The sequence below is a fragment of the Branchiostoma belcheri genome, unplaced genomic scaffold (assembly GCF_001625305.1).
Source record: "Branchiostoma belcheri isolate BF01 breed outbred unplaced genomic scaffold, Haploidv18h27 scaffold191, whole genome shotgun sequence".
NCBI classification, from domain to species: domain Eukaryota; kingdom Metazoa; phylum Chordata; class Leptocardii; order Amphioxiformes; family Branchiostomatidae; genus Branchiostoma; species Branchiostoma belcheri.
Window position 1 is genome coordinate 1 of NW_017803391.1, and position 21,779 is coordinate 21,779.

The window sequence follows — 21,779 nt, forward strand, 5'->3', positions numbered from 1 at the left end:
TTTACCGACTATACAGATACAGAAGCTGGAGTGTTACGCCGAAGGGTGGTTATACCGGCTATACAGATACAGAAGCTGGTGTGTTACGCCGAAGGGCGGTTATACCGGCTATGTAGATACAGAAGCTGGTGTGTTACGCTGAAGGGCGGTTATACTCGCTATACAGATACAGAAGCTGGTGTGTTACGCTGAAGGGCGGTTATACCGGCTATACAGATACAGAAGCTGATGTGTTACGCCTAAGGGTGGTTATACTGGCTATACAGATACAGAAGCTGGTGAGTTACGCTGAAGGGTGGTTATACTGGCTATACAAATACAGAAACTGGTGTGTTACGCTGAAGGGCGGTTATACTGGCTATGCAGATACAGAAGCTGGTGTGTTACGCCGAAGGGTGGTTATACTGTCTATACAAATACAGAAACTGGTGTGCTACGCCGAAGGGGCGATTACACCAGCTATACAGATACAGAAGCTGGTGTGTTACGCCCAAGGGACGTCATACGGGCTACACAAGTACAAAACACATGGATATACAGATATAGATGCAGAAGCTACTAAGCATGGGGAGTCAAACTTCCCCGGCCTTATTTTTAGCCCACTGAGTCCCAGGTAGCCGCCAGGGGAACCCCCTTACGTACACCGCCGGGTGTGGGTCATTAGCGCTGTGTTGTTTAAGCCGGGCGGACACAGCCAAACTGAAGCTTTGTTTGTGTAGCTCAGGTATTGGGTTGGCTTACCTGGTTAATGATTTGCAGATTTCCTCCGTACAGAAAGATTTCATGGAGCGTTTGTGAAGTTTGGTTCTTCTGTTCTCATAGAAAAGCGGTACTAACTAAGTTAGCAAGACCAGCTGGGAACGTAGTTATGATTGTATAGGCTTATTGGAACCTTAGAACAAGCAGATTTACAAACACAAACACGGTCAAAACGGTCAAACTCAGACGCTGAGAACACTGACGTTTATAATCATACAGTGGAAAAAAAAACAATGCTTATTCCACATGCTCCCAGGTACTGGATACAGAAGCGCGATCCTGGATACAACTTTGATAAAGTGACTTGTTCACATTTTCACATACTGTTGAAAAAAGTATTTTTAAGAAAGCAGTTTGCTCTGTTCTATATATAGCTAGATTTAAAGAGTAACATACCCGTGCCCTTACACAACGTAACAATGTTACAGTATATTCAAGCAATAACTGGATAGATTTTAAAATCGGTTAGACGTTTTATTTCTTTAAGTAGCCACTAAGTTTCGACTGTGATGGATGAAATTTGTAACTAACAGGTATTTATTTTAAAAAGCTAAGAATCTAGATTTCAACGAGACGACAAGTACTAGAGAGTTGGCCAAAATGTACTTAAACAACGTAAATAATAAGATATAAGAGATATGATACTGAGAGCACGGATAGACCCACCTTTTCGTTTCGTCGCCACCAGGAAATGCCGAGGTATCAGGACAGCGGATATTACCAGTGTTACATCATATTTGTACTCTGGTTAATCATACACAGACCGGTGGCATATTGTAATAAATTACCAGTCCAGGGGGCATATTTTTCACTCCAGACCGATGAGCAAAAAGCTGTACGTATTTGTTAGGACTTCAATCATGTAACCTGTATGATGTTACATGTTTTGTAACGTTCATAACCTCAATGATAAGCAGCTAGCAGGATAATTTGGGTATTTATATTTAATGAATGAACAAAGTCTAAACCAAACATGCTAAGGTATCCAAAGTGATATCCACATCTCGGTTGTTGAATACTCGATGAACATTCAGAATACGACTTAGATCCCTCAGTGAGATTATAGGCTTCTAGCAGACATTCTTCAGAAGCTCTGGATCGTAGAATTCGGCAAAAATAGGGTGAATATATTACCTGGGACGTGAACTCGCGGTAAGGATGGCGTAGTGGGAGATCATTTGACTGTGAACCGGAAGACCCGGGTTCGATCCCAAGTCGTACCGGGAGCATGTCTGGACATGTCTGGACATCCGACGTTGTGTCCGTGGAAAAGACACATAACACAACTTTCCTCACTCCACCCAGGTGTGAATTAACGAATGGGTACCTAACTTTGGTTAGGGAAAGCCGTATTGAGGTCACTTTGTGGCGCCGAATGGCGGCCGCATAGACCATTGCGGCCGTTTAAAAAAAATGTGGAACAAATATGCGCCATGTGTATTATGTGTATTATTATATATATGTGTATTATGACCATTTGTATCATCTGTTTGTAAACCCTGCATTAATTCAGCACTATAAGGCTGCGATTGCATGGGTGATGTTTGGCCAATAAACCATTATTTAGGGTAACATTTCCCTTTGGGTAGACCAACAAACTATCTGGTGGCAAAATTTTTCCAATTTACAATTTCTCATCCAGCGTAGATAATCGGGTGGAGGCTAGTTTTTTTTGCCTACAAAATTTTGCAATACAGCACAAATCACAGAAACTGAAATAATTTATCGCATGACTCCAGAGACTTAGAAAATTAATTAATAATTTCCTCCACGGGTCATGCACTAAAGTCATCTTTAAAAACCTTTTGTTTCCATGGTAACAGGCACCACGTGACGGAAATAGTAACAGGAAGTGGCGCGGTGAACCATGGGGGATTGCCAACTAGTACCCTCGTGACGTCACCGAAAGTCACGGTACACAAGAGGGTCTGCATGGGGGCTGCCATAACGTAAACAGTGATACAATACGAGGGTCTGTATGGGGGAGGTGTCAGTGTTCGTAACCCACACATGTTAAAGTACTTGGTGGCTGATAGTGCGGAGGTTATACTGTTGACTGGAGCCTTGTAGATGAGGACCCCCCCCCCCCTAAAGTGCCTCAATTGGGGCTCTATAGGGGCTCATATAACATCTCAGAGCCCCGGCAAAGATGAAGATGAATCATTAACCGACGGGCCTTTGATGCAGTCTGCCGAGTCAACAGCAACGAAAACTGCAACAATGAACTCTGGGCTTAACGATCTAGCCTCGGATATAGGCGCCGTTGAGGGCTTTTTTTCCCCTTTTTCTTACAGATACCTTTTTGGGATATCATATTGCCTCTCGGGTTCTGGTTGCTTAAAATAGTAAAAACCGGGTATTTATGATAAAACTAAGGGTAGAAAGAAAATATTTTTAAAAACACGCCCGGCGAAGTCTGCAGTAGAGGCTAGAAACGTCCGCTGGACTTTGTCCGAATGTGTCATGATGAAAATTAAGACTACGTAGATATTAAGTAGAATATTTTAATGTCTAAGTAGAATACTTTCAAACATGGCACATTCATGTATATTTTTAGATATATATTACATGTACCTTCCCCATGAAGGTTCCCATGAAGGTTATGTTTTGTGTTTGGTTATGTTGGACTGGCTGTGATCTTGGCTTGTATGTACATGTATGTCAACAGTATAACTCGAGAAGCTGTGGATGAATCTGTCGATATTTGTTAGACGGAAAAAGCGGTTGTGGGAACAGGTCAAGTTTGAAGATTCACCTGGTATTTTTTGCATGGTGCTGCAGTGGCATTTCATGTGTTCAAATGTCGGCAACATAACTCGAGAAGCTGTAAAAGTGTACATAATATTTAGTGGGTGGGAAGGGATGGAGAAGAGAAAGTTCAAGTGCGATAATGGGTCTCCTAATGGGTACTACGGCGTAGCTTCAGAGTCTGAGGTTAAAGTGCCAGGTACATCATTTTTGAGCAGTCGAAAACTTCTGGGGGCTGGGTTGGGTGATGTAAATGTAGTTTGTGGAAACAAGTCAAAATCAAAAATGATTAACCTGGGTTTTCCTACGGTACTGAAGCTGGCTGTGAATGCATATATGTATGTGTGTAAGTGTGTGTGTGTGTGTGTGTGTGTGTCTGTGTGTGTGTGTGTGAGTGTATCTCGACTACATAACTAGTAAAGCTTTGAATGGTTATGCGTAATATTTAGTAGATGGGCAGGGTTATTAACCCTCAACAGTACACCTTCCCGGACTGATTAATCTGTACACCTGGGGTCCGCGCGGACCCCAGAACAGTTTTTTGCTAATTTTAGAAATTATCAACATGCTACCAGCTTAAAGAGGAAGGTCAAGTTGAATAATGGGCCTCCTGGCGCGTACCTATGGTACAGCAGCTGCTTCAAAGTTTTAAATGCTGGGTTCATGATGTTTTAGTAGTGCTGCAAGTCTAGACCCCTTGGCAAGTTGTTCTAAAATAATATAAAGGACAAGGTTTCTGTTAATTAGGAAATTTATTTTATTTCTGCAACCACGGCACGACCACAGACATAAATGCACATGCACAGATTTCACCACCCACACAAGAGAGAGCAAAACTATTCGTATGTATATCGTTTGCTTTTTACACGTCCTCTAAACCAGAAAAAATGCTGCCTATTGCTTCACACTCACATGGCAAACTTTGACAACACGAGTATAAAACAAAAAAAGCAATCTATAAGTTGCAGTTTTGCAGTTAAACAGACATGCAAACTATAAGTTGTAGTTTTGAAAATAAAAGCCATGCAAACTATAAGTTATAGTTTTGCAGTTAAACAAAAGCATGCAAACTATAAGTTGTATGATTTCTAACGTTGTAAATCAGAAGTTATAAAGGTTCAATAGGTCTAGTACTCCAATAGGTCCAGTGCAATCGACAAGACGACACAATCTTCATAATGGCCCACTACGTACATACGCTTCATCTTGTAATCATGGAACTGATAGAAGAAAATGTTTGACACCATGGTTTGAAGGCCACGGTGTTAGGTTGGTGGGACCTGACAAATAAACTTCCTATTGCAGGAACAGGAAATATCATTCCACATGTTCCTCCAGGAAGGGTCCGCGAAATTCGGGGAAATATACTCCACGCAGTTTTCGATAGCCAGACTGTCGTCAGGCTGTCCCGGGGCCCACCACCTGAAATTTCCTAGAGCTGCGCCATCCTGCCACACCCAACGTCCTTCCTGGCGGATGTCAGTCAGTCCGAAAATAAAGTCTGCTTTTCTATCGACGGCATTCTTCAGGTTGATGAGGAAGGTGTTGGTGACGGCATCGCGGGGCATGGCGAGGGTTCCGCCGTCAGAAGAACAGGTTGCTCTAGCACTGTTGTAGTTACTCCACTGGTCGTATGCTTTGTAGCAGAGTTGGCTAGTCTGGTGGTATGCGTACCCACTGGGACAAGCTATTGCGGGGAGAAGATGGTTCAGATAATCAGACACCCTGCCATTCACGCCGTGTTGCGATGTACTTTCGTAGAAAGTACACACAAGCTGTTGTTTATGTAAGGGGGCTACAATCCACGCCTTGTGTCAGCATAACGTTTTATTTATTTATTTAATTTATCTATTTATTTATTAAGTTTTACCACGTACAATATGAACTGTGGATGGCATGGCGAAATATAAACATGTGTTTCTGACATGAAACACCTTTTCAAAGCCGCCATGCCAATAAAATGACAAAACAATACAAAAAGTAATCAAATCACATAATACAATTTGAAAAACAAATGAATAAACTTAGAACTACAAGGCAAGTCAATTTATTAACATCGTGAGAGTTATTGATTCGAGACAACAAATAACGACAGCCAGCAGTGATATCACAGCTAAACAGTAAAACAAAGCAAGTTTAAAGAACTCCCTTGCAGCCCGGCAACACAAGTCAAACCCGTACCTGCGCAGGTAGGGACCGTGCCTGTCCACTGTCCGTCCGACCCGCACACGACCTGAGATGACCCCAGCAGGTAGTAACCATGGTTACAATTGAAGATGCACCTGTCGTACACCAGTCGGTCATTACAGGTCACCCTGCCGTTCCGCGGGTTGGTAAGGACCGGACACTCCACTGAAATGTAAACGCGTACCACAGCTAACCCCGATTTCAATATGCTGCATGGTACTAGGTCAATAATTGAAGCTGTACATAAGACATTCCTTTTAGGATATATAAACTCATGCCATTGATATAAGCCATTTTTCTTTAGTGTGACACCATATCACTTCCAAGTGAGAGGAGCAAATTTGCACTCACGTGACTAAACAACCAGCATGGCTGACGATGAAGGACGTGTGCAAAACAATCATGTGAGACGCGTGCAAACTAATCAGGTGGAAAATGATCTAAGTAGTCGTTTTCATCTACTATATATTAGCAGTTATTTTTACGCTATTTTACTCATATGAGGGTACAAATCTGTTATAGATTAGTTATTGACTCAACAAAAAGTTTCGTATGTTCATCTAAAACTAAAGATATAACAAAACTAAAAAAAAAAACATGAATGAAGTCATCCTGTATGATTACCGGTACATGTGGTAGACGTCCCGTTCCACATGCGATTAGCCTGACAAGTTCTACTGGTGCTGCCAATCAGCCGGTAGCCGCTGTTACAAGTGAAGGTACAAGTCTCGGGGTAGCGGAAGGAGGAGCCTCTGTCACAGGTCGTTATTACATTAGTTGGCCTGGGGTCGGGGCATTGCACACCTAGAGTCGGGAATGTGTCGTTAACCACTAGGAATGTTTGTGTTTTGTAGGTCCAGTCAACAATTAAGAAGAAACATCATCATATCGTAGACGAAGTTGAAATTTTGACCAGCAAGCAGGTACTCTGCAAAACTGTAGTAAGAGTTAGCACTGCTTGTTCCATGATAAGTATAGTTTTTGTTACTTAATCTAATCTAAAACCTTACCGACGTAATACATACCGATACACTCCGCGTCGTTTCCAGACCAGGTTGCGTCAGTCTGACAGCGTCTCACACTGCTTGCGTAGGTCGTGAGCTCGTAGCCTCGGTCGCAGCCGAAGCTACAGACCTCAGGATACCGGAAATAGTAGCCGCTGTCGCAGGTCATATTACCGTGTAGAGGACTTGACAGGTTCGAGCATTTCACGGCTGAAATAGAAATCAGTTTTGAAATAAGTATTGTAACAATGATATGAATAACTTGATGTCGAAGACAAAGTTCTAAACTTTTGTTTCCTATATAATATAAATTTTCTGCCGGTTTCATTAAAACATTAGACTGACTAGCTAGGCAACACTACATAGATGAAAGTAGGTGTTCAGATGAACCTAAACACGGTGTAGTCCCAGTTGTGTTTGTGTCGAAAGGAATGGTCCAGTTCCCGTCCTGTCCACAGGAGTACTCGGCATAGATCAGCCTGTCGTAACCAGGGTTACAGTGGAGCAGGCAGACGACCTCGTACTCCGCCGCCGTGCTGTCAGGTGATTGGCAGAAGTCAGCTGCAGGGTATGCCGGGATAGAACACCCGATGTAACCGTTCTCCGGGTCAGCGACCTTTGAGGATAAAATAGTACGCTATTTAGTGTACTTGCAGGTGCTGTTATTAATTACACGTATGTGTAGCCGCCATGTTGGTGGATTGCACAGATCCAAGATGGCTACCTGCCATTCAAAACGTACGTTACTTTTCAAAATTTAAACCTGGAAGAACAGAAGATTATACAGGGTTTTGTTCATCTACAGATTAAAGACTTCGTTGTATTCTCTGAAGCATATTTTGATATGAAACCCCTTTGCTTACAATTTGTGTCCTGTTCAGCAATAGAGGCTCAGAAGGGCTGGTAAAAGAATTCTACTGACCGGGAAAGGTGGACAGGGGGTCCGTTCACAGCGTCTCCCGTCCCCGACCGTGCCGGGCCGGCAGCGGCAGCTGAAGGTCTGGTGGCCCGTCAGGTCGCAGATCCCGTGCTCAGGGTCACAGTCGTGCAGGCCGAGCCGGCAGTAGTTAGACGGGACACATCTGAAGGAGATCAAGTTTACATTGATGCACCAGCATTTTTATTGCGGTAAGTTATCTCAATATGGAAACGCGACAAACAAGAGCGAGACATTTAAAGAGCAAAAGATATATATTATAGTCATCTTAAAAGATTAGAAAATTTCTTCACCTTGGCTTGTCATTCCATTGTCCACTTGCCATGCAGCTAAAGCTGTGTAGACTGTGGAGATGAAGGTCCTGCTCATTGCCGACTTTGTACCCGGGTTCACAGGTCAGGCGGCAGGAGTCCTGGTACCTGGTACCGCTGCACGTCAGGCTGCCGTTGGCAGGGCTCTGTTGAATAAAATGTCAGTGTTATGAGCAACATTATTCAATACTTGAGAATGATAAATGCTGCAAACTTTATTATTCATAGGGCTGAAGACCAAAGCATGAATAATTACAATATTTCAGTTGTACTACAGTTGTACTACAATGTCTCAGCTTTGATAAGATTTGGAGTACGTACTGTAAGGTTGCCGCAGTCTTTCTTCTGACAGAACAGATCTGGTCCCCCATCAACTGGCTGGAGTGCTGCAGTTCATAAAGGAATAACAGAAGAAGCTTAGAAAGTTAAAGATACGCGAAGACGTCTAAAACAGGTATATGTTGTGTTGGTGTATGTTGTGTTTGCTTGTGCACTTTGATTTGCTTTCGAGGCTTTTACGTGTTATTGGGCAAGGGTCGCTGGAAAAGGAACAGAAGTTCTTACCTCCCTCCTGCAGGCTCCAGTTGCCGCTGCTATGACAAGCTACGCTCCGGTGGTCCGTTCCTTCGTACCCGTCCGCACAGGTGACTCCGCAGGTGTTCCCGTAGGTGTGTCCGCCGGCGCACTGCAGGGTGGTGTTAGGGAACTCAAGAGGGGAGCCGCAACTCACTGGTAAAAGATACACAATTTTTGAACATTTTCCAAAGTATCCCAAACGTTGTGCGTTCAAATCGTACGCCTAACCTTAGACTACGTTGTTCACATCCAGATTAAGAAGAAATAAGCATAAGTTAGACGGCAATATTGGTTAGAAGCAACATTCATATAATATGCCATGTATGTACTATCTCGGTATACCATATCCCACCAAATGTAGTACTAGTACCTGGAATGCACTCCAGTTCCCCACTCCAAAGTTGGTAAGACATGCAGGTGAAGTTGTCTTGTTCCAGTCGTTCGTAGCCGTCCTGACAGGTGAGATGACACGTCTCGCCGTACGTCGTACCTGTACAGGTGACGTCACCGTGTTCTGGGATCTATGCACGGAGGAAGCGATAGAATTTTTTACATTTGCAAAATTGGTAAGTAGTTTTTGGTACAAATTGAATACATTCATGGATTACACTTCCCAAAGCAGATATAGTTGGCCAGTCCAATAACTAGTAATAACCAGTCTTGACTTCTTTCGTTGCCATTTTCCCTCCCAGTGTCTGATTAGGCAGAGAATACAGCATGTAATTGATGGTTGGAATGTACATACTTACTGAAATGTTTCCACAGTCAGCAATGACACAACCCAGAGTCTGTGGGATAACAACGTCTGCAGAGAAGATAGAATGTTCATTATGAGTATAACTTTTTACAATTTTCAACATTAGTATACATGGCAGAAGACTTTCCGAAAAATTAAGTCTACATTAACTGAGTGTACAGCGAATTCATACATAATCACCTCACGTGCACGATTATATCAAACGCCCGATGGAAACAGTTATAATATGTCCCTATCCCCACCTGCAGACACAGCATTTTCCATCTCTGTCGTGTTCCCTCTGCGGAAGGCGGTCCAGTTTCCGGTCCAGCTGCAGCCCAGGGCGTGGTCCGTTTCCGGTACGTACCCTACGTCACAGATGACGTCACAGTGGTTCGAGAACACGTGACCCTGGCACAGGTACGAGCCGTGCGGGGGGTCCTCAGGTGGGCTGCAGTTTACTGTGTAATGACCAACACATACAGAAAACAATTACTAAAGTTCCAAATAGAAAAGCAGAATTGGAAGTGTTTCTATGTTAAGAAAAAGGGGTCTAATATCAATGATAATTACATGCCTAATAAATAATCATCAGAAAAGCAGAAAAACACCCTACCAGGGTCGCACTGTGCGGGTTTGTCCCAGTGTCCTGTAGCGTTACACGTCAGTACAGGGTGCCGGGGCAGGTAGCCTCGCTCACAGACCACTCTGGCTTCTGACAAGTATGTCGTTGAGTTGCTGTTGAGTTTGCCATGAGCTAAATTCTGTGAAAAAGACGAATACTTTTTTTCGTTGAATTCAGACTGGAAGTCAATTAATTGTTTAGGTAGACATGTACAAGTGATTAGAAGTGCGGTATTTATTTGTTATTTTCTGTTTAAGATGCAAGAAAAGATTACTTTATATTCTCCTCCACAGTCCACAAGTCTGCATTCCGGATGTTTGGTCGCCCCAAACGTCTCTGTAAACAGACATTCACAGGTTACACTATCTTCTATAATAGGTATGGACGGGAAAATTTAAAACAAAATGTAAGTGATAAGCAAGCTTGATGGTATTGTTGGCATTGTCTTCGTCTTGTGTGTTCAAGAGAGAAAAGTTCAATCTTTAACGGAAGGACTTTAACCCTGCCCAGGCACGGTTCTGCATAGTCCACGCATAATCCAGAGCCGTGCCTGGGACAACTACATTTTTTTTTGATACACGGAGACTATCCAGGACGGTGCCTAATTCTGACCCGATGAACAGGCATAGATCTAAATAGGTACAGTTTAGGATACATGTACATCAGGGGCCCGATTCACCCTACCTAGGCGAGACAGAACCTGCAGAAAGTCCAGGTTGGCCACGATGTCCTCGAGAATCGGACCGATCCACTCCAACAACTGCCGCATCATGTCGAAGCCGATGATGTTGTCCTCTGAGATGATGTCTAAATATGTCTCCACGATATGAAGGTGGGGGGCGTTTAGTTTAACCAAAATGCCATGCGCCGCGTCCGCGTAGATTTCGTCGGAGATGCCGAGGTACTCGAACCACCCAGGGTCCGTGTTCGGCATCGTGTCGGCAGCCCGACCGACGCCGACGAGTGTCGACACGACTTCGGGCGCGATCGGCGCCCATCGGCCACGGTTGCAGAACAGCAGGCCCGCGTCATCGGTCTGGTAGCCCACGTCACACTTGGCGATGCACATGCACACGTAGATGTTGTAGTAGGCGATGCTGGTGCAGTTGAAGCGGCCGTCATGCAAGTCAGGAAGGGACGTGTTTCTGCAAACTGAAAAGAAGTACGGGAACCTTTCAAAAAGTCAACAGTTTATCTTTGGCTACATATTTCGTTAAGTTTAACCGTTCGGTTGAAACCGATCTATTACAGATTTTCTGCTGTTGTATATTGGCTTAGAAGTTGCTAAAAAGAACACAGAAGGAGTATATCTTGCAGCTAGAGATGTACAGTGCAGTGGTGTAGAAACTTGTACGTGTGGGCCGCAGTAAAAAGTGACTCACGCTCCTCCACAAGCGGTGGCACTATCGGTTCCTGCACGTATCCAGGCGGCAGTATCGCTGATGTGTCTCCTCCGGCGGCCTGCAGCGCCAACTGGTACCACCTCTGCATCTCCGGGGAAAACTGCTGCATCCACGCAGGTACCGGCTCAGGAGTCTTGGAAACTGTCGAACCATAAAGGAAAACATAAGACATTGAAAGGCTTCGAGAACGGAATGGAATGAGATGATTGCAGAAGGTAAAAGGAAAAATACGTAGATCCTACCGTCCTGATCAAAACAGCTTCAGTCTTTTTAGAAAATTCATTTTTCAAGCTAAAATTGAAGAAACGTCTGATCACTTAATCTTCAAACTATAACATTAATATATTCTCGACGTAAATCGTCGACCTTTGTCGGCAGTGGCAGTGTGTGGCTTAAGTTAAGTTATGCACCTGGTATGACGTTGGTCTTGAAGAGGACAGCGAACACCACCGCTGTCAGGACGGCCAGGCAGTAGAAGATGGCGGCGAGGATGAGCAGCGTGTCCGGCCGCTTCCTGGGCGGCGGGTTTAGGGAGGAGCCGTACCCGTACAGCGGTGGGCCGTACGGCGTCCACACGGCGCCGGGCTTCACCTGCTTCCCGCCGAACAGGGAGTCACAGCTTGGCTGCCTTTTCAGTGGGCCACCGAAGAGAGAGTTATGGATCGGCAGCCTTTTGAGTGGGGCCTGTGATAAGAAAAACAGCATACAGTCAAAACCTCCCAAGAAGACCATTCGGGACCTCTATGCGGACAGGTGGTCACTGTAGACAGTATTGTCAATAATATTTGTGTCGATGGAAACCATTACGCAAGGGACCACCAGAAAGTCAAAAGTGTTCACCAAATAGATTTAATGACTCAAGAACAAACCTAAAGGTAACGCAATATCTTTACTTAAATCCGTAAGACAACATGCTGAAGGTGGCAAATAAATACAGAGCAATAAAAATGGAACCTATACCTTTCCCACTTCTGAGTTCAGTGACACAGTCTGCTGGGTTTCTTCACGATGGGACTCTTTAAACTTCTGTTTCACAGCAACGCGCACTTGAACAGGCCTGGGAAAAGTACCAGAGAACAGATATTAACGATGTTCTTCTTCCTCATACTGTTTGTAAACTCCTATCGGGGATAGGTAACAACGATTGAAGGTTTTTTTTTCAGGTCAAAGTCGACATCTATCATTATTTTTCCGCCATGTTATACTTGCAACTAATGTATGCAGCTGTGACTGATCTTCAACCAGCTGCAAGGATCAGGCCTATTGCTGCTTGTTTGTAACCTGGGTACTATCCTATTTTTATGCCGAGGCTCGCTACACAGAAACTTAGGGTAGCGAGTATGGGAGCTCCAGCATACAAATAGGATGGTACCCAGCAGGATAGCTGCTTTTTGCCTGTTTTGAGCAAATGTTTGAATGGCTTACTTATCATCTGTGAAGTCCGGAGAAGGTGTGGGTTCCCTGGGGATCTCTTCGTCTTCACTTGCACTGCTGAAGTCGTCCAGTGTCACGTCCTTCTAAGACATAGAATGAGCGTTAGTTAAAGTATTACAATCAAAATTGCATTGTTACATATTTATCATAGAGTTATTTAAAACTTTTGCTGTCTTTGTCGTTTCCTACTGGAACAGCATCAATGTCCCTTCATGTTGTAGATTGGATGGTGTTGGTACATATCTGTACTTGTATGTAGCGTGTTTCTGTTTACTTGTCTAGTTTTTTTAACCAATTGTTCGTAAAAAAATACACAATTCAGGGGTGCACCAGCATTTCATGCTTTTGTAAAATTTTGTCTGATTTCATAAATTGAATATTAAATCAGTCTTTCTGCTGGCTCTTTGCCAGAATCTGGAATTTAACGTAACTTTTTAAACCCTACGTATACCTTTTCTGCACTTTCTTTCAGCTTCCATCTAACTTAACCTTAACGTCAATCTGCGGTAACCAAACCCTCTTCACTCGACGCTACTACATGCCTAAAATAACTAAAACACAAGGAATACACAAATCCGAAAAAAAATTCCCTACTTCGTCTTCTTGTGGCTTCTGCCGTACTGGCAAGTCTAGATCTCCCCACATGAAGGGCGTCTTGGTTTGCCTGCTCGGTACCTGCGGTTGGAAATTATAATTAGTGACACTGATTGGAGACTACACAGGGTTATCAATTAAAAAGTTAGCCCTCTAGTTGTTGATCAACTTTGTCTAGGGCAGGGTATTGGAAAGTGGGACCCATTCCTCTTCTTCAATTGCCTTTTACCTCCCCAACCGAAGTCAGGTACCCGTTTTGTACCTGGGTGGAGTGAGGAAAGTCATGCAAAATGCCTTTCCCAGTGACACAGCGTCTAGCTCGGAATTCAAGGAATCGAACCAGCGACTATCTGGTCTCGAGTTCTCTAGCCTAGCCACTCGGCCATTCGACGCCACCCGTTAAGCTAAGGTCCCAATTGGGAAAAGGGGCCCTGGCGGGTAGTTCCCGGGCTGTTTTTTACCACTTTCGGGCGGGACCCCGACGTGGCCCCGCGGGGCACCCTGCGGCTACCGGGCTATTTTTGGGCCCGTTGGGGCCCCGATAAGAATTTAATTCTGAGTTAAATTCTACCCGGGTCCCCCTGACAAAAAGACGCCGTGACCTCATCGTGAGAACACCGAGAGGTACCCCTCCGGTTGCCGGCATTCCACTGGGACACATTTCTTACGTCACAGACCAGATGAACAGAATAAAGGTGTGTACTTCGTAAACCCGGGTAAAATGTGTTACCTCACAGATCAAATGATCACAACAAATACGTTAATTCTGCATTACGTATAGGTCAGTACAAGACATCGTCAGAGAATCTGCTGGGTACCTGCCGGGTGCCTGCCGGATACCGACCAAAGAGGGTGACAAAATTTCTAACAAAATGCTACTGAAGGAAACTTTTAATTGTGACCACGACAGCCGATGCCCGCTCGACTCCTGAACCCGGCCGGGGCCAGCCGGGGCTACATCCCCGACGGGCACCGGCGTAATTGGGACCTTAGCTTTACTTTTAGTAGTAGTTTTCAAAGAAGAATTAAAAAAAAAGGCATTGGTTAAAGTGGTCTGATGTACAGTACATCAGACCACTTTAACCAATGACTTGTTGAAGCTCCTTGCTTTAATCTAACAGAAGAAATTTACAAACCTTAGGCTCTGCTACCGGTGGTACATTGACGATGTCTCTTGCCGCCGATGGTGGCCGGCTAGTCTTGTGTTTAGGTTTGCGGCGTCTGCTCCGTGTCCGCCCGGTTAAGTCACCCCGTGGCCCCAAATGGTCGCAACGGGTCGCCCAGGCTGTTTTAGTCGGGCCGTGAGGCGATCTGCCAAGAAGGAGCAGCCAGATGCTTCCCGTTGAGGAAGACATGTCTCTGAGAGACAAAATAAACGAAATGAATGCGAATTAGCAAATACGTGTACCATGTGTTAAATGTCCTTGCGTGTACATGCAAAGCTAGATCTCCAAGCAGAGTTTTAGGCTTCGGCTTATTTTTGACGTGTTTTCAGACGCTTTTGTCAGCATGTTTTGTACTGGTATCGGTTTCTGGTCAAGTGCGTACTGCCCTGCCAATAATATTGTCTTGCCAATTTGATGCTGTCTTTCAACCTCCAAAATATTTGCTTGGAGTTAAGCTTAGTCATTTCGCCTCTCAACCCAATACACTACACACAGCAAATATTAAAGTGAAAAACAAATGCATGCGTGTACACGTATTGAACTTCAGAAAATGCATGGTCTCACAAAACTGCAGACTATGGGGAGAAAGAGGAATTTTGTTTTAAAAACATAGGAAATTGCAACATTTTTAACATGGTTATTAAAAACTCACCTGTACTACACACCTGTTCTCACCTGTAAATGCCGTCTGCAGGTGTTGTTGTGAGCTCATAAGGCGCACAAAAGTGACCCATTCCAAGTTCTGCGTTTCCTGGTTGAAGTTTAACCCATGAATTGTTTAGTATTTACATACAGATTTATTTGTAATGCCGCTGTAAACAGCAGCTGGACTTGTTAGGTTATTCCCCTACTATATGTACCTTACGTTACGGGCTAAAAATAACACATGACGTCCGCGGGTCTCCGCTCAATTCATGTCAAGAGAGATTTTAATAAAGGCCCCGATCTGAGGTGTATATAGGGTGAGATAATCCCTGGTCGGGTGCACAACCACCGAATGAATCACCCAGTGAAACAAGGATAAGGCGGAGCATTAACGTTATTATCATATAGCGTATCGTACTAAATTATTTGACCCAAATTTCTTCATAAAATCCCTCCATTGCCAAAAAAATCCCCCCCAAAAAACTATGTTACGTAAAAAACGTCAAACAAGATTGTGTGTACAGAAAAACAGATCATTAGGTAATCATCTGTGGTGACCACGTTACATTGGAACAGCACCACTTTTAATGGGGATGTAAAAAATTATGTTTGTCTGTTTCTGTTCAAAAATTAATTCATTTCGTTTAATTGTGCTGCATTTTCAAGAGAAACACTCAAAATAAATTACATACAGGAATTCTGAGATCTGATACCGCCATAAAATATTTAAAATTTTGTAAATGTTTTTTATTTGTCTCACTGACTATGGAAATAAGATCGTAATTAGCATAATCTAGCTTAATTTATGGTTTGCTAAATTCAAACGTAAATATTTTTCGAGTAAAATTCCTCTCCTTTGTCATACTTCATTTCAACATGTCCTCATTAAAGAAAAGCAACACAAAAAATAATTAAAAAGCCTACTATACTATGCTAAATAGATACTAAAATCAAGTTCTCGCTTGTTTTACATAAGTCCGTCATAGTTCTGGGATTTCCCAACATTCAAACTTGCTCCGTGATTACAGCTACTTAGATGATAATTAAATTATGTGATGTCATTGATCTACATTTACCAACCATAATGAATAAACCTTTTTAATCTGGCTTTCCTGGGGAGGGATTTCCAGGATCTTTCTGAATTAAAAGCCCACAAACTCGTCAATTTCCTCAAATTCGTTGGAAAGTTCCTCGAAATCCATCCCAAGAAAAGTCAAATCAAAAGCACTATTCATTATGGTTGGGAAATGTAGATCAGTGACATCACCTAACTTAATTATCAGGTAATTAGCTGTTATCACGGCGCAAGTTTAAATGTTGGGAAATCCCAAGAACTATGACGAACTTATGTAAAACAAGCAAGAACGTGACTTTGGGGTATATTTAGCATAGCATAGTAGGATTTTCAATTTTTTGTGCAAAGGACCTCCACATTAACATAATATATGCATAGTGGTGTTAACCTTTAGTAACCTACACATGTAACAAGGTATAAAATTATCATCATTCACCAATAAGGAGTCACAGAATTTTCACATTAATTTTGCAAATTATGTCATTATAGAATTATAGAATTTCACAGTAAAACACAGCAATTATAGAATTCCCTCTATAATTATGCAAATTAAATCCTCATTTGCATAATTTGCTGAACAAGCTGTTAGGGATACCAAACCCACATCACTTATTTCTAACAGGAAAAGTCGAGACCATAGCATGTTCAGGACAACATACAAAATAAAAAATTAAAGATTAAAGCTGTAAAAAAAACACAACACAGCCCCACAACAAAATTCCGCTACTTATGTTACTACTAAAATTCTCTTGGCCTATTTGTACCAAGCCAAACTTTTGTCCCGCAAGACCAAACACAACACGGGCATAGGTGTTTTGTGATGCAAGTGCCCTAAAAAAACAGAAATGTAACCTATAGACACACGGCTAAAAAAACCGGGTGAAAAACCCTACATGTGTGAAAAGTGTGGGTTTAAGACAGGTAATCCTTCTGGCCTCTCCTGCCACTAAAGAGTGAGAAGAAAACTAAACGTTACAAATGTGGCCAATGTGATTTCTCCACTGTATGAAAAAATGCTTGGAGTCACACATGTCTAAACACACTGGTGAAAAACCCTACATGTGTGAGAAGTGCGGGTTCAGAACAGCTCATAAGTCTCAGCTCTTACCCCACATGCAACTACATACAGGAGATAAGCCACACAAATGTGAGCTGTATGACTATCGCACTGTAAGGAAAAGGAACATTGTTGTACACATGGCTAAGCATACAGGACTGAAGCCCTTTGCATGTGAGTTGTGTGACTACAGGTCAGGTTACAGGTCTGGTCTCAGAACCCATATGAAGGTTCATTCGAAAATGAAGGTTCGAAAAAAAACAATGACAAGTGTTAAAGGCATTTGACAGACAATTAAATCGTATATAGAGCATACACATGGTTATCAGATCAGCAAGCTTTTAGGTAGCATTGCAGTAATCATTTTATTGTTCTTTAACACTTGAGCTTTGCAACTCTTTTTTTTAGATAATTAACCCAGACCGTCTCCGTACTTGAGAAAATGCCCCCTGTATAATTTATAAATTTCTCATGTGGCATAAAAGCCACATCTGTTAAGGCATTTGACTGAGTGAGCATTGTAAGCAAACTCTGTTTTGACAGAGTTTGCTTACAAAAAAATGCCTTTAACCCTACCTAGACCGGGGGGGCGGCTAAAAGTGCCCGCGGCAACTTTGATGTCACCTAGCGTCTGAACGGCTAGCCGAAGAACGGCCAAACTTGTTGACATTTCCTAAAATATTGTTGGCAACAATTCTCTATCATTGGAATAAGATAATAATTGATTGTGTTGCCATGGCAACGGGTTTCTGACAGGCATTTTTTGCTAAATTTAGTACTTTTTGTTTCAACAATAGAATTTTATGGGTTTTATGTCAAGTTACTCATGGTTTCTAATATTTATAACATCCCATATAATTTTATGTAAATTTTCTCATTAAATATGCATAATTTATGCTAATTTGATGACGTCATTGGCCAAAATCCAAGATGGCGGACCATATCATTAGAACAGGTATATACAGGTTATTTTCATTAAAATTTCATCAATAATTCCATTTCTTTTTCCAAAAAAGGTTTAAATGAAGGTCTTTAGTATGTTTACAATGTATTTTAGGCTTTATCATGAAAAAAAACTATTTTTGAAAATTCAAGATTGATGATCCAAGATGGCGGATATCTTAAATATGCATGACGTCATTTTATGACGTCACCGGTGTTGCTATGGGCAACATAAGACTCAGTACACCATAATATTCTGTCATAAACACTTTTGGTACAGTTATGTTGAATACCAGTTAGTTTTCAGGGAAAAACCTATTTAGACGGTTTTGGCCAATAAAATCACATTAATGACGTCATAATGACGTCATATTACGTCATAACGACATCAAAATTGTAGATATGATACATTTTTACTAGTACTCTGAAAATTTGGTGGTCATACGACATACCGTTCGCGAGTTCTTAGGGGGGGGGGGGCNCCCCCCCCCCGGTCCCCCCATATCAAAAAAAGCCCGGTCTAGGTAGGGTTAAATTGAGCAATGTAAATGTTCTCTTTGTACATAGCTCAGTCATCACAGCTAGCCTTTTGAAATAGCATTTAGGATAGTTGGGCAGTCCTGGCATTTTATATGACCTAATTAGTGAAATCAAATTGTTGTACCATGCTTTGTGTCTACCCTATCTAAAATATTATTTCCGATCATGACCAATCAATTAGAAATAGTGCCAAGGTATTGAAACAAACAACTTTTAATTGATGTCAGACATTTGTTGTTACATGTAGCATTGTTTTCGAATGGAATTTTTTTTTAATTTTTAATGTTGAATAAGTATATTTTACCGTCGCTAACAAGATGATGACAACTGTTAATGTATAATCACTTTATAGACAGATACCTTAAAGTAGTTACTACACACTTCAGTCTTAAACTTACTAATATCTCCAACACTACCTGCTGAATAAATTGATTATTCCATATGGGTTTTTATTGTTAGCTTTGCGTTTCATCAAAATAGATAATTAGAAAAAAAAGCTTGAATATAGTTTAAAACTTAGTTGGATTAAAGTGGGTGTTTGGTTAAAACCGATTAGAAGGGGTGCTTGTTTATATCCAAACACCCATTTCAATCCAAGTACATTAGTTTGTTGGCAAGTTGCAGCCTTATATGTAAGTCTGCACCATTACTAACAGAACCTTATAAAGGAAGTATAACAAAAATAGGTTTTATATCGTTTTATTATCCTTAGAAGAGTATGACACAATCCTTGTGGATTAAATGTCATAGCTGGTGTCGACGCCACGTACTGGGTCGTACATGTACTTGCACAAAATCATTGAGATGCATATGGCAATTTGCAGCTCGCATAAGAATATGTGGAAGTTTGACAGGGCCCTTAGCATTATTACAGCTTTTAACACATAGCTTATGCCTTTTTTCAAGGACTTGCAAGCATGTATTGAATTTATTTAGAGAAAAAATAATTAAAAATTACTGGATATTTTTTTTTTTGTATTTCAATGCATCAATTGCCACCGACCTGACTTTACATCAGGTCCACTTCAACTGGGTAGTGGCCGTTAACAGCCTCAGCCTGAAACCAAGTTTGAACATAAAATGATGTTACTTATTATAGATTACCAGTGAATTAAATGTATTTGTCGCTTAAAAATCTTTTCTTTTACATTGAAGGACTCAGTAACCAGGGGCTGCAAATATCAGCTGATCTCTGAGAATCTGGACGCCAGACTGTTTCCAGGGTCTATATATACCTAGGCACATCAGATTCTAGGCCAACTCTAGTACACTCGTGGATTTTTTTTACAGAGATACTGGCAATCGTTATATGGGAACATATCACGAGTAAAAAAAAACAAATTACTTAAACGTTAGTAACATAATCCTGTACATGTACGTGAAAATTTGAGATAACTAAAACCATATAATCGATGAAAAAAAAGATTACTTCTAAATGCCTTAAAATTCCTCCTGCAATTGATAATAAAGTGGCGTTTAAAACACGCCTCGGCGACGTGATTCACTTTTGATGTGAGTGATGGTCATGGTTATTGTTAATGGAGATGCTTGTTTTAGTACGTGAGCCAGTCATAAGTTTCTCACGAGGATTTACTAACAAATATACTCTTAACTTGAGAGATATTTTTCCATTTCCTCATGAATTATGCAAATTAGGACCGGGTTTGAATAAATTGTGTTTAGTGATCTTCACCTTTACTGAACTATGGCAACGAAGTATGATAAATACTAAATTCCCGGCAATTACCACTATCACATTGTATAGTTATGAGAGCTAGCGGACGAGCTTTCACGTATCCTGGATGAAGATTTTTCACGGACTTGATAATATGTGTTTGTGCAGCCACGTCATCTTGGCAAATCAGAGCGCGTTACGCCGTGTAAAATGGTAAACATTACCTTGATTTCATTTTATTGACGACACGTTCACAACACCCATTTTTGAACCACTCAATGGTCTGGAGGTCGTGCAAGGCACGGCCCCATTACTGGAAAGTTCGGTGTTTCTCGGTGAGAGTAACTCACGGAATTTCTGTGGGTGAATATTCACCAAAAAGTTTCCACAAGTCGGTAGTGCGTAGAAACGTTCCGCCAATAAAGAATTGCTCTGTAAAAAGGCAGTGTTTTGAACTTGATATGTCTACGTTAAATTGCCAAAGAAGAGTTTGTAACTACATGTAAAACCGGTATCTCAGGCTAACTAATGCATGTATCATAAACCACCCATTGTACGTGTATATATATATACGAAGTGTTACGGGCCCTGTCACAGTTCTTCATGACCCCTTTGACGTATGGCCTGTGTATAGTGGTGCATATCACCCGAGGGAATTAAAATAGTGTAATATTCGACCATCTGATTGAAGTGGACATAAAAGAGCATCTGCTGAAAGGCTATCACATGGCTCATTCTGGCGCATTCTAAGCCTCTACCAGGTTTCGGAAGCGGCTGTAAAGAGTAGAATTTTGGCCAATAAAAGATTACATGCCAGTTGAGTTGTTTCGCTAGAGGGGATTGCTGCTGCAAGAACTTTAATCTTGGTATAAGAATTATTTTCTTGAGGAAAGAAAGGGTTTTCCTGCCATGCAACATGCATTGGAAAACCCATTAAAACTTATCCTGCTGCAAGAAACTTAATCGTATTGCGAGAATATTATTCTAGCTTCAAGAAGTCCTTTTTAATGTTCTGCTTCAATCTTGGTATGAGAACCGTAGTCTAGGTACAAGAAATGCTATTAAGGAAAGAGTTTCAAGAAACTGATACTACAAAAGCTAAAAGATTCTTCGTGTAAGAACCCGAAATGCTTGCCACAAGAATGATACTCCTAAAATATTGGTTAATTAGCTGTAGGAAAAAATTCTTAGAATAAGAACAACATGGGTTTCTTGAATTTTCTTGAAATGGAGATTCTTGTTGAAAGAATAACATTCTTGCTGACAGAAAAATTTCCTTTGCACAAGGAAAAACAAGAACATTTTGGTAGTGTCTAGTTTGCCACACATATATCTCTATTTTGGCCCAACTCGCTCTATTTGGCG

The 21,779-nt window shown here is 41.8% G+C and overlaps 1 pseudogene; it reads right to left on the reverse strand.

Annotated features, from left to right (window-relative positions):
• Positions 1-4,964: 4,964 nt before the first annotated feature.
• On the reverse strand, positions 4,965-15,172 carry LOC109468092 (annotated as a pseudogene).
• Between the last annotated feature and the right edge of the window lie 6,607 nt (positions 15,173-21,779).